The 12184-nt window shown below is 48.3% G+C and overlaps 1 protein-coding gene across 1 annotated transcript in view; it reads left to right on the plus strand.

Moving 5' to 3' along the window:
- The window catches only part of LOC140898184 (killer cell lectin-like receptor subfamily B member 1B allele C), a 117269-nt gene that overhangs the window by 71268 nt on the left and 33817 nt on the right, over positions 1 to 12184 (plus strand). The window lies entirely within an intron of this gene.

Below are 12184 nucleotides of genomic sequence, written 5' to 3' on the forward strand. Positions count from 1 at the left end.
AGCAGATTCTTTTGTGTTTGTTTATGTCCTCAGAGACATTGGAAAGAGTGGAATTTTCTTTTACAACTTAGCTGGAGGGCCAGGTCCCTGCAACAACCAAGCGAGGCTGGAAGGTTCGGAGATTCCCACTGGAGAGAGGGGAAACTGAGGCAGCAGCTAGCCCAAAACCAGATCGGGCAGGCGATGCTGCAACAAGGAACTTTTGCTGCTTAGAAAAAAGTTACACAGGATCCGAACCCTCCTGCTTCAGAGCTCACAGCTTAGACTCATAGATATTAAGGTAAGAAGGGACCATTATGATCATCTAGTCTGACCTCCTGCACAATGCAGGCCACAGGATCTCACCCACCCACTCCTGCAATAAACCTCTCACCTATATCTGAGCTATTGAAGTCCTCAAATCATAGTTTAAAGACTTTAAGGTGCAGAGAATCCTCCAGCAAGTGACCCGTGCCCCAGGGTGGTGACGGGAGACTTTTCAGACAATCTGTTTTTTTTAAGGGACGCAGGATCAGTGTCTGGAGTTAAATGCACCTGAAGAGACTGAGTCCCAAAAACGACAGGGAGGTTGAGGGGATCCACAAGTGACATCGAATACCATCGTAGGTATGGTTGGGTTAGTGTGTGTTTTCTCCCTGTGTGCCATCCCAGCTCTGCGCAGACAGCTCGCACGGCCAACCTCGAGCGAACCGCTCAATGACCACACGATCCATTAAGATGCCAAGGCGCTTGGTCAGGTTTATTGTCAATAAAGCACAGTCCTAATGCCCTGGCTTGACGATTACAGGTACGCTAACACACGTATGCCCATTGTGATGGACTAGCTCAGCTGGTGGCAGGACCTTCCGCTATCCTCTAGACCGGACAAAGACAGTCTCTGAGATACATCTTTATACACAGATACAAACAAGTTACGTATCACTTCTGATGGATCAGGGTGCCAGCCACTGATATATCCAGGGGCCACCCGTTACCTTGTACGGGTTGGTTTGAACAAAACATCTGTGTTCATCATGTTGTTATCTGACTTTGTCCTTAAGGTGGGTCAGTGTGTTCCTGAGATCTGTGGGCAATGTGCTGATATCGAGGTGTTCGGGTACCACCCTGGAATGTGTCTGCGTGAGCAGGGCCTGCCTCTTGCTTACAACCTGGTTTTGCTTCATGTCAGCAAAGTTTTGACCACTTTAGTCCAGGCCTCAGGCCTCATACCAGACCTCTGGTACACGGGCTTATGGTCCAGGGCCTCTTCCTACCACAGAAAGCACCATACCACCTAATTCTGCTCAGAGGCGTTTCGTGAGCACCGGGTTTAAACAACCCAGGTTGACAGCAGGGTCCAGTCCCCACCACGAATCTCAGCGAGAGAGAGAAGCAGGGTGGGGAAAGCGCAGGGCAGGAGAACATGCAGCTGGAACAGTGACTCAACCATCGGGGGCCACCTCAGTGTCAGCAGCATCCCCATCTTGTGTAAACTGGCCCACAGCTCTGCCAATGAGGCCGCGCTGATTTACATCAGCTGGGATCCTGCCCCAGATGCATCAAACAGTGGAACAACGGAAGTTACAAAGCCCTTACAATAATCTTCTCGGGGCAGACCCAGACAGAAGGCCTCTCCTCTGTCAGTTCTGCAACGGCCTTGCTTAGATCAGGAGCGCATCTTTCCGGCAGATCCATTTTAATTCAGCGCTGCAGGTTTCCAACGCAATCTGGTTTCTTTTTAACACCCCGCAGTCCCTTCCACTGGGTTTCCCTGCGCTGTGGAATCAAAGAGCCAGTCATTGCTGATGTATTTAGACTTTGCAGGGAGTTGGGTCTGTAGCGGTGCCGTGGGGCAGGACGCTGTCACTTTCTTCCCCCCCACCCATTTCAAAGGGAAGGCTGGCCTTATTGTTAATGCACTGGGCTGAGCCCCAGGAGATCAGCACTTGGTTCTAGCCTCTGCCACAGATTTCCCTGCATGGCCTTTGTCAAGTCACTCAGACCTAGATCCTCAAAGGTAGTTAGGCTCCGAACTACCACCGATTTCAATGGAAATCCCTTCTATCTAAATACTGAAATCCATGGGAGTTAGGAGCCTAGATGCTGGCCTACACTAGGGACTTATATTGGTACAGCTAGGTCTAACAGGGGTGTGAACAATCCACACCCCCGAGAGACGTAGCTATCCTGACCTAACTCCTGGTGCAGCCAGCGCAAGGTTCAGAAAACAATTCTTCTGTCCACCTGCCTGCCACCTCTCGGGGACGTGGATTAACTATGCTGATGGGAGAACTCCCTCCTTATAATGGTATAATTATACCAGTAAAAATTCACCTCCCCTAACGGATGCAGTGATACTGTTACAACTTTCAAGTGCCCGCTAGGCCTCGTTAGCTGCACACAGACGCACGTCCTTGCTCATCTGGAAGGGACATCTTTCAGGTCCGGATGACCAGGGCTTTAATAGAAATTCCTAGAATCTGCCAGTGTGGCTCAAACCAAACTGTTTTAGAAGAGATGCCTTGCTCTCACCTGAACATCAGGTTATGTTGAACCTGGCTCTCTGGTTATTGCGACACCTGAAATACACACAAACCCCCAAGCCTTTCCATTGACACATGTTGTGACCTTCCCTTCTGCAGCACTATGAACACTTGCAGTTTTACGGCCAGCCTCATGCTATTTTGTGCTTTTCTTTAAGTTCCAGCTCTTGGAGTCAGGCGATTATGGGAGAATCTCAGCTTGCCTTTTAAAAAACAAAGTTTCTACCCGTCCTTTTGATTGAAAACATGACCCCAAAAACCAGAAGACAAAGACAAAGAACCCTAAATGCATTAAAAAAACCCCCACTACTCATGATTTTTAAGCAAATCTCACCATTTTGGGGACCTGATTTAGGGTTTTGAAGGCTTGGGCTTTCCCATACGGTAATAATTTCAAAGGAGGTGAAGTGTCACATTTTTGGCTTCTGAATCCGCAAACAAGGCAGTAAGATTGTTTGCAAACACAAATAGGAAAAACATTAGGAAACTCACAGGTCTCTGTTGAAGGGGGAGCCATCTACCCACATCCACGTCCTCTCGGGAGATTTAAAGTTTAATCCAATCCAAAGAGAATTTTTCTCGATTGTGATCGTCTGTATGTAATCCTGTAAAGTGGACGAGACAGGCATCTGGGTGAATAAATGGTGCTTTAATTCTCTGAAGTCTGCTTCAGTGTTAATCCAAGGGCAATAAAAATCCAACACAACACAACATGCTGTTAGGGTGGCCAGGTGCCTGGTTTTTGATGGGAAAGTCTGGTCGAAAAGGAGACCTGACAGTGTCCGGTCAGATCTACCGACTGGACAACCAAAGTCCAGTTACTGTGAGCAGGGGAGGCGGGGATCATCACCCGCACCAGCCCCTATTCAGCCTGGTCTGTCTCCTACCATCGTTAGGCGGCTGCAGCTCCCACCCCCAGCTCCGCAGACAAGTCCCTCCTGACCTGGGCAGGGGGGGTGGGAGGGGAAAAGCAGCGAGCAACGGGGGATATGGAGGTAGAGGAGTGGATGGGGGTGGGGCCTCAGAGGAAGACGTGGGGCAGGGGCAGGGCCTCGGGGGGAAGAGGCAGGGCAGGGAGGTTCCAGCACTCCTGCGGGAGTGTCAGGTTTCTAAATATTACCCAAACGGGCAACCGTGCATACCGCACTTGGGATCTTGGCACTCCCAGACGCTGACCTTCAAACAAAATATCTGCTAGCTTACCGGTGGGGTTGGAACTACGTTTTCCCACATTTGGTTTATTATGGCGCAGTGCTCCAATATCCTGCAAGAAAATTAACTTTACCATCTCCTCCTGGTCCTGGGTCACCAGTAAACGAGAGCTCTTCGTTAAGCAGTCATCACGGCTGCTGTTCCACATTCTAGTTTCTTTAGACACCCAGTAACATTTTCCCTTGTACGGCAGCCAGTCGTGGGGGCAAAGTACGCAGCTGGAGCCTTCTGGAGGGGGAAAGAGCATCATTCATGAATCATAGAATCATAGAATATCAGGGTTGGAAGGGACCTCAGGAGGTCATCTAGTCCAACCCCCTGCTCAAAGCAGGACCGATCCCCAATTAAATCATCCCAGCCAGGGCTTTGTCAAGCCTGACCTTAAAAACTTCTAAGGAAGGAGATTCCACCACCTCCCTAGGTAATGCATTCCAGTGTGAGCAGGAGTTGTTTGTAGCTGCTGACCAGCTGTTTGGCAGGTCAGGGAGGGGCTTGGAGGAGGGTGGAGAATGGTGAGTGGGCGGGGGCATCGGGGAGAGGGTGGAGTGGGGACAGGAAGAGAGAGAGCGAGGGTGGGGCCTCGGGGGTGGAGGGTTTGACATTATCAAACTGAAACATTGCAACGGTCCTGGATCAAAATTGTTTGGCATTTTCGTTTCCCAGGAAACATCAAGACTTCCGCTCTTGGTTCTGAGTTGGATGAAAAAAAAATTCCCAAAGGTCGGAATCTCCCACGGAACAGAACTTTCCATTCCCCACCAAGGTCTCATATCAGTACAGGGTCTTTGGGGCGGGGAGCGAATGGCTAAAAGCAGGTCCCACAAACAGCCTGGGGGAAAACAGGTTAAATAACAAACCGCTGAAGATGCAGCTACCCAGAAAAATGAAAGTCAACGCCTGTGAGGTTACCTGTTGAGCTGCTTTGGGGTGGGTCACACAGGTGCTGTTTCAGGTGAGACAATTTCTCCAGGCCGGCGACACATTTACTTTCGTTTCTGGGTCTCTCGGAGACCACATCGCCTTCGGGGGCCAGTCCACGCCCCGAGGAGCCCTGAAAAACTTCAGCACAACATCCATGTGAATGAACATTGTTGACTGTACTTTAAAACATTACGAATGCGGGTCTGTAAATTACACCTCCTTCAGCAGCGTCTAGTGACTGTATCAGGGAAAGAGACGGGAGGGGACTGAAAGAAATGGATAGGCTGGGCATCTCCTTTGCTACAACCGTTCAGCTCCTTCTCACTTTTCCTGTCTGTGTAACAAAGGCAAGGCCTTCATGAGCAGCTCGGGTGAATTCATGCACTGGGATCCCGTCTGTTTCATTTTGTCCTGCCTTTGAGAATGAGCAAGTTGTTCCTTGGCAAGTGTAACAGGCGTGAAAACGAGCAAGAAAATCCCTACAATTCCCTACCTTTTTCTATGTTCAAAGACCACGGAGGTTGCAGAGGGCAGCGCTCCAAAGTTAGGCAAATGTCTTGGCGAAGCTTGCTTGTGCAACTTCACCTCTGCCTCCCTGGTGCATCTGTGTTAGTATGAGGGGGGGGGAGGCATAGCTCATTGGTTTGAGCATTGGCCTGCTAAACCCAGGGTTGTGAGTTCAATCCTTGAGGGAGCCATTTGGGATCTGGGGCAAAAATTGGTGATTGGTCCTGCTTTGAGCAAGGGGTTGGACTTGATGACCTCCTGAGGTCCCTTCCAACCCTGATAGTCTATGAGTCTATGATACGCAGGCTGTCCTCACAGAACCCTGGCCTTATTCAGTGCACAGATTGGACGGTGCCTGTGACAGGGATGCGGGGTGGCCTTTGATTCACTGAAGGGGGTGGATGGTGGGCAGTGTGTGAGAAGCAAGGGGGGGCCATGTCTTGCACAGGTGCCTCTTGCACTCAGCACCGGAGCCGTTCAGTTTCCTGGGTTGGCTGGATCACTCCGGATTTCAGCCCTCACCTCTTCAGCACCTGCTTCTATCTCCCACTGTCACTGAGCCGGGGAGCTGGGTGAATGGATATTTATGTGGGAAGTGCTCTAGGCCAGAGGTGGCCAAACTATGGCCCGGGGCCACATCTGGCCCGTGGGACCGTCCTGCCCGGCCCTTGAGCTCCCGGCCAAGGAGGCTAGCCCCGGGCCCCGCCCCTGTTGTTCCCCCTCCCCTGCAGCTTCACCTCGTTGAGCCACCAGCGCTCGAGCTCCTGCTGCGGTGAGTGGCATGGTAAGGGGGCAGGGAGCAGGGGAGGGAGGGGTTGGATAAGGGACAGGGGGTCCCGGGAGGCAATCAGGGGACAGGGAACGGGGGGGTTGGATAGGCGTGGGAGTCCCGGGGGGAGCTGTCAGGGGGCGGGGGTGTGGATAGAGGTCGGGGCAGTCAGGGGACAGGGAGCAGGGGTGTTGGATAGGGCATGGGGTCCGGGGGGGGCAGTTAGAGGTGGAGGGTCCCGGGAGGGGGCGGTCAGGGGACGCGGAATGGGGGGGGTGTTGAATAGGCGTGGGAGTCCTGCGGAGGCCTGTCAGGGGGCAGGGGTGGGGATAGGGATCAGGGAGGTCAGGGGACAGGGAGCAGGGGGGATTGGATGGGGATGGGGTCCTGGGGGGTGGTGGCAAGTGGGAGGGGGCAGATAGGGGGTGGGGCCAGGCTGTTTGGGGAGGCACAGCCTTCCCTACCTGGCCCTCCGTACAGTTTCACACCCCCGATGTGGCCCTTGGTCCAAAAAGTTTGCCCACCCCTGCTCTAGGCAAAGTCTCTATGGTTAGGACATTGGAAAACCGCTCTAGGATCTGAAAACATAGGGACTCCTAGGGGTTTCCCAGGGCTCTCTCCTTAGTCCCCCCCACCCACGACCAGAGACAGAGGGGGGAATTTAAGCAAGGAGGGGCCAATTAGAAAGGGGTGCGTCAGAGGGGTGGAAATCATTGGGGGAGAGTGAAGATTTATGCAAATCAGGGCATTGCATCATTTGCATAACCTCTTCTGATTTCTGGACCGACACCTTTACAACAGGTGCTGTGAGCCCTGCCCACCCTGTGCATTGACTGAGGCACGGGGGCTCCATGGGAAAAAATTATCACAATGCCAACACATCGGGGGGGGCTGAATTCAGGGTTTGCACCGGTGTTGCTGGCATTTCCTAGTTCCTGAGTGCTTGACTTTGCCACCTCAATAAGGTCCTCGTAATCTTTCGATGGCATTGCCTGAGTTTAAAAAAAAAAACCCAGCAACTCCCCCCTGAAATGTAACAAAGCCATTATGGGATACTTACTGTTTTCTTCCACCTTGCACAAAACGGGCACCGTGGCGGAGCCCTGCCTCATTGTGTGCACAATTTTGAGCATTAAAAGGAGCTGAGCTTCTAAACAGCCCTATGTAATTCATTGCCTGCGTTCACTGATCACGGAGATTGAGGTGGGCTCCTTCGAAACTCTACCTTATCCCAAGTGCATCTTCACATCAGAAATGAAATGCTCCTTAGCCTTCTTGCACATGCATGTATAGAGCCTATCCAACGCTTACGGGATTATACACGCCTTGTCCACACACAAACTTGCACTGGTTTAATTAGTGGGGATGCCTGTTAGGAGTGTTAGTGATGATAATGTTAGGTTTCAGAGTAACAGCCGTGTTAGTCTGTATTCGCAAAAAGAAAAGGAGGACTTGTGGCCCCTTAGAGACTAACCAATTTATTTGATGCATCCGATGAAGTGAGCTGTAGCTCACGAAAGCTTATGCTCAAATAAATTGGTTAGTCTCTAAGGGGCCACAAGTCCTCCTTTTCTTTTAGTGATGATAATGTAGTATTCAGGCCTGTATATTTGCCTGAGATAGAATGTGGGGTCTTGAGTTGTTTGCCCATTTGCCTTTTGATATTTTTATATTCTTACTAATATGTGTGAACAAAGACACTGTGTGTTACATCTGCCCACACGCAGATGGGGTGAAAAGAGAGAGAAGCGATAAAGCTAAAGTGTTTCTGGATAGAGTGGGAGTGTAATAAACAAGCATGCACCTAAAGACTGCCTCGACTTCTACCTCAGGCAGATAGACCGGCCTGAATACTACATGATCATCACTAACACTCTTAGCAATGCCCTTATTTCAGTTTTGCTTAAATCTGCACCCAATCACGTTAAGCCAAAATAAGAGGGTCAACAACTGGGGTTGTGTCGGTTTAACTAAATTCGTTTAAATTCACACCTTTAGTTAAACTGGGGAAACCCTTCATGTCGGCATCGGAGAAATTCCGTTTAAATTCTATCTGCAAGCAAAGTGCTAAGGGAGCAGATCTGCTATTAAAAATCATCCTCCTAGTATAACGAAAATCACTGTGCATGATAACTGAACTATTAAAAAAACAGCAACAACAAATCCTTCGAACTTCCCCAAATCAAAATTTTAAGGAACCCCAGAAAGGAATGTTGGTGAACCAGATGTTCAAGGCTTAGAAGTTTTAAATGTCTCCCCCAAACTGATGAGTAGAGTGGGTCAACATTCAAATTTCTGTGTCACTGCATTATGATGACATTTTCATTCCAAAATTGTTTGGAACAAAAAGTAGAAATTTCACAATTTTCTGTGGAGTGGAAATTTAAAAAAAAATCAAATCAAAACAATTGCATTGGAAAATTTCAAAATGAAATGCTGAAATATTTCAAAATTTTGAAATCAAATTTTTATTTTTATTAAGTTTATCATTAAATTGTTTATTGAGTTTTTATATTTGGTTCTATTTTTCAATTTCTTTTCATTTCATTTGCTTTTTAAAATTATTAAAAGCTGCAGCTACCAGCTGCTTCAAACAGCTTGAGCGCTTATCTTATTTCCTTGTTGGATGTGTCTCCTGTTTGATGTTATGAAACCATTTGATACATTGAGCAAGAAAATCAGAAAAGCCCTGAGTACTAGCTACAATAGCAAGTTTGTTTCAATGCCTTGTGTTAGCTGGAAATCTTTTTTCTAGGACATTAAAAACAACTGCTGCTTAGAAGAGTAGCTCTTTTAACTAATTTTACAAATAAAACATAAATTGCAATAAAATAGAATGCCTCAGTTCTGGGCTGCCCAATTCCTAGGGGAGCTGGTTCTCTGGTTCCCCAGCTCATTTCTATGGCAAACACCCTGTCACACAAATGTTCAAAAAGAAAAAAAAAAGTCACAAGCTTATTTTCCCCTCCCCACTTTTGTCATATCCAAGAACATCTGAGCTACTTTTGCTCAAACTTTTTAAAAATATTGCTCCCAATCACGAAACTTCAGTTCAAACTGTGAAAACTGTGGGAAATTATAAGACCCAAAAAATGTCCCTTGTAATAGAAATGCCTTAACGGTAGGTATTACTGTGATCTGACTGCCTGTGGTATGCTTGCAAGTGAATAACGGGCGTGGAGCGACTTACCCCAAACACTCAGCACTATGACTGTCATCAGCAGGACAACATACCCAGCAGCTCCCATCTTCAAGACAAGTTGATGCCAGTGTGGACACTGATGGAAATCTGGCCAATTCAGTATTTGGGGAAATTATAATAAAAAAGGAAATATTGGAATTACTTGATCATTTACATTCTCTTTTAGACAAGTGTCAGAGGGGTAGCTGTGTTAGTCTGTATCTACAAAAACAACAAGGAGTCCGGTGGCACCTTAAAGACTAACAGATTTAATTGGGCATAAGCTTTGGTGGGTAAAAAACCCACTTCTTCAGATGTATGGAGACTGCATCTGAAGAAGTGGGTTTCTACCCACGAAAGCTTATGCCCAAATAAATCTGTTAGTCTTTAAGGGGCCACCAGACTCCTTGTTATTCTCTTTAAAAGCTTGTCCAGAAACCCATGCAAGAGGATAGCGTGCCAATCTATACCGCACCAGCAAATACGCTCCCCGCAACTGCTCGCAGTACTCCTATGTAGTAGAGAAGTACTGACACCTTGATTTTACAGCTGGGAACTCAGGTCCACAGAGATTGGAGCGGCTTGCCCATGATCACACAGGAAGTCTATGGCAGAGCAAGTTCAGATCTTTAGAATCACAGTCCAGCATCTTAGCCACCAGACCACCCTACCTTGGCTCATCGAACGATAAATAAATCATGATTCTGGGGGCTACCATACAGCTGTCCATCAGCGAATGTCCATTTTAAGAGCATCCCTGAAACTGCCTAGGCAGAATTATGCAGCCCCTAATGTTATCATGAAGTAGTGAAACAATAGCAATTGTTCTGCAGCATATTGTGGGAGAACGTGTCTGTCCCTGAACCTTGGTGTGAGCCTACGACCAGCCAGCAGCGTGTTGGGTCTTCCCCCGAGGCCCTGCTCCTGCGCTGCCTCTTCCTCCCAAGACCCCGTCCTCCGCTCACTCCTCTCTGCTCCCTGCCCTGTCGCTCACCCTTATGGCCGTCTAGCCCCCCCCCCCCGCCCCCCTTTCTGGCACTCCTAGAGTTGCCAGTTTTGGTTGGACTTATTCCTGGAGGTTTCATCACATGACCTAAGATTTAATCTGTGATTTCTGGAGACTGCAGGACAATCCTGGAGGGTTGGCCACTCTAGTGAGACGCAGCTGAATCAAGGTGTTGATCTGTGTGAATCCCTGGAGAGGGACAGAGGCACGGCAGCTGTTTCTTTGGGCTCAGGCAGAGGAAAGCTGGCCTGGCAGGCTGAGAATATGGCTACCTCTCAGCCAAAGGGGTAAGGTTTTTATCCGAGACCAAAGAAAACCAGAAAGAGCAAAAATAGAGTCGTTGTGAGAGAAACAACAGAGGGTGTCTCTTGCTTTTCAAGATCCTCCTTCTAAAATCCCTTCACACCCCAGCCAGGCGTCTTACATTTAACAGTCCAGAAAACAAGATTATGGCAACGAACACCAAAACTAAACAGCTCTACCTGTGCCCTTATCACAGCTGATTAACATCGTACATCAAATCAGCAGACGACACCAAAATTGGATGGGGACATAATTGATTAAACGAGATCAGAGCCCTGGGGGCGGCTAGCAGCTGGCGAAAATGTCAGAGTGAATAAATGTAATGCCCTGGCCCCGGGAGAGGAAATCAACTGCTGAGAGAGAACATGGAGGGGGTGGCTTTAAACCAAGGTCACTTTCATTTTGTTTTATCGGCCTAGTGGATGGACCGGTGGAGTGGGATGCAGGAAACCACGGTTCTTTCCCAGCTACTGCACTGACCACCTGGGGGATGCCAGGCAAGTCATTTTCTTGCTCTGTGCCTCAGTTTCCTCATGTGTAAAACAGGGATAATGATACTGACCATTGTAAAGCACTTTGAAATCTAGGGGTGAAAAGCCCCAGGTAACATCTAAGGATTTTTATTTATTTCAGACCAAGCATCAGTAAGCAGTTTAACACTGTTGCAAAAAACAAACAAACAACAAAAAAAACCCCACCCCTAACATCATGCTGGGATGTATTAACAGGAGTGTTGTAAGCAAGACACAAGAAGTAATTCTGCTGCTCTACTCCATGCTGATATGGCATCCGATGAAGTGAGCTGTAGCTCACGAAAGCTTATACTCAAATAAATTTGATAGTCTCTAAGGTGCCACAAGTCCTCCTTTTCTTTCGGTTGCAAATGTAAGCTTCTTAGCTGAAGGATTCAGGGCTAAATTCTGATCTCACGGACCCTGGTGTAAATCCTGAGTGACCTCACTGCAGTCAATGGAGTCGGGGTTGGATCCTGATCTCAGTGACCGTGGTGTCAATCCACAGTGACTCCAGAACTAGTTAGTCTGGGTTTACACTGGTTTAAATGAGAGCAGGGTCTTTGCCCTGCTTCTGAAATAATACATTTAAATTCACTCTCTGAGCATCCCGAATCTCAATGCTCATTCTCGCTCATTCTTCCCCAAACTGAACCGTGGAAGCTTTTTTTCATCCCTTCTGTGACAAAGTGGGAAAAATTTGTAATATTTTCATGATTCCTATGCATGACTCAGTTTTCCTCTGAACTTTGCATTGCCACCAACGTGTTGGCAGGAGGGGAATTAACATTGCTCCTGGAAAAGTGAAGGAGACATGGGTGTGTGTGTCACCTTGCTGCCTGGCTGGCATGAATTGGGTCCTTAATGCACTGGCTGAAACCGACCCAGATCAACAGAAGGTTCAGAGAGAAGTCCCAAGGACTGAACCATCAATGCCTAAGAGCAGGAAACTTCATCAGGTGAGACATGTGAACAGAGCTGGAGAACAAAAGGGAAAATGGTGCTCGGTGGCTGGAATAGGGACTTCCCTATGCAGGGACTAAGAAGCTCTCCCCTGGGGAGGACAAAGGGACAGAGAGAGAGCCAGAGATGAAATCCATTGCAGCTTGGCTGGTTCATAGCACTGGCTTGGCCAGGATGGACGATGATGTAACTTTTGCTTCTTTGCCAACCCAAGGATGTTCAGAGTCTGTAGCCAGGTGACTAATAAATGGTTACCGTGTTCGGAAAAGGCCGCCTGCATCACTGCAA

Source organism: Lepidochelys kempii, chromosome 14 (genome assembly GCF_965140285.1).
Source record: "Lepidochelys kempii isolate rLepKem1 chromosome 14, rLepKem1.hap1, whole genome shotgun sequence".
NCBI classification, from domain to species: Eukaryota; Metazoa; Chordata; order Testudines; family Cheloniidae; genus Lepidochelys; species Lepidochelys kempii.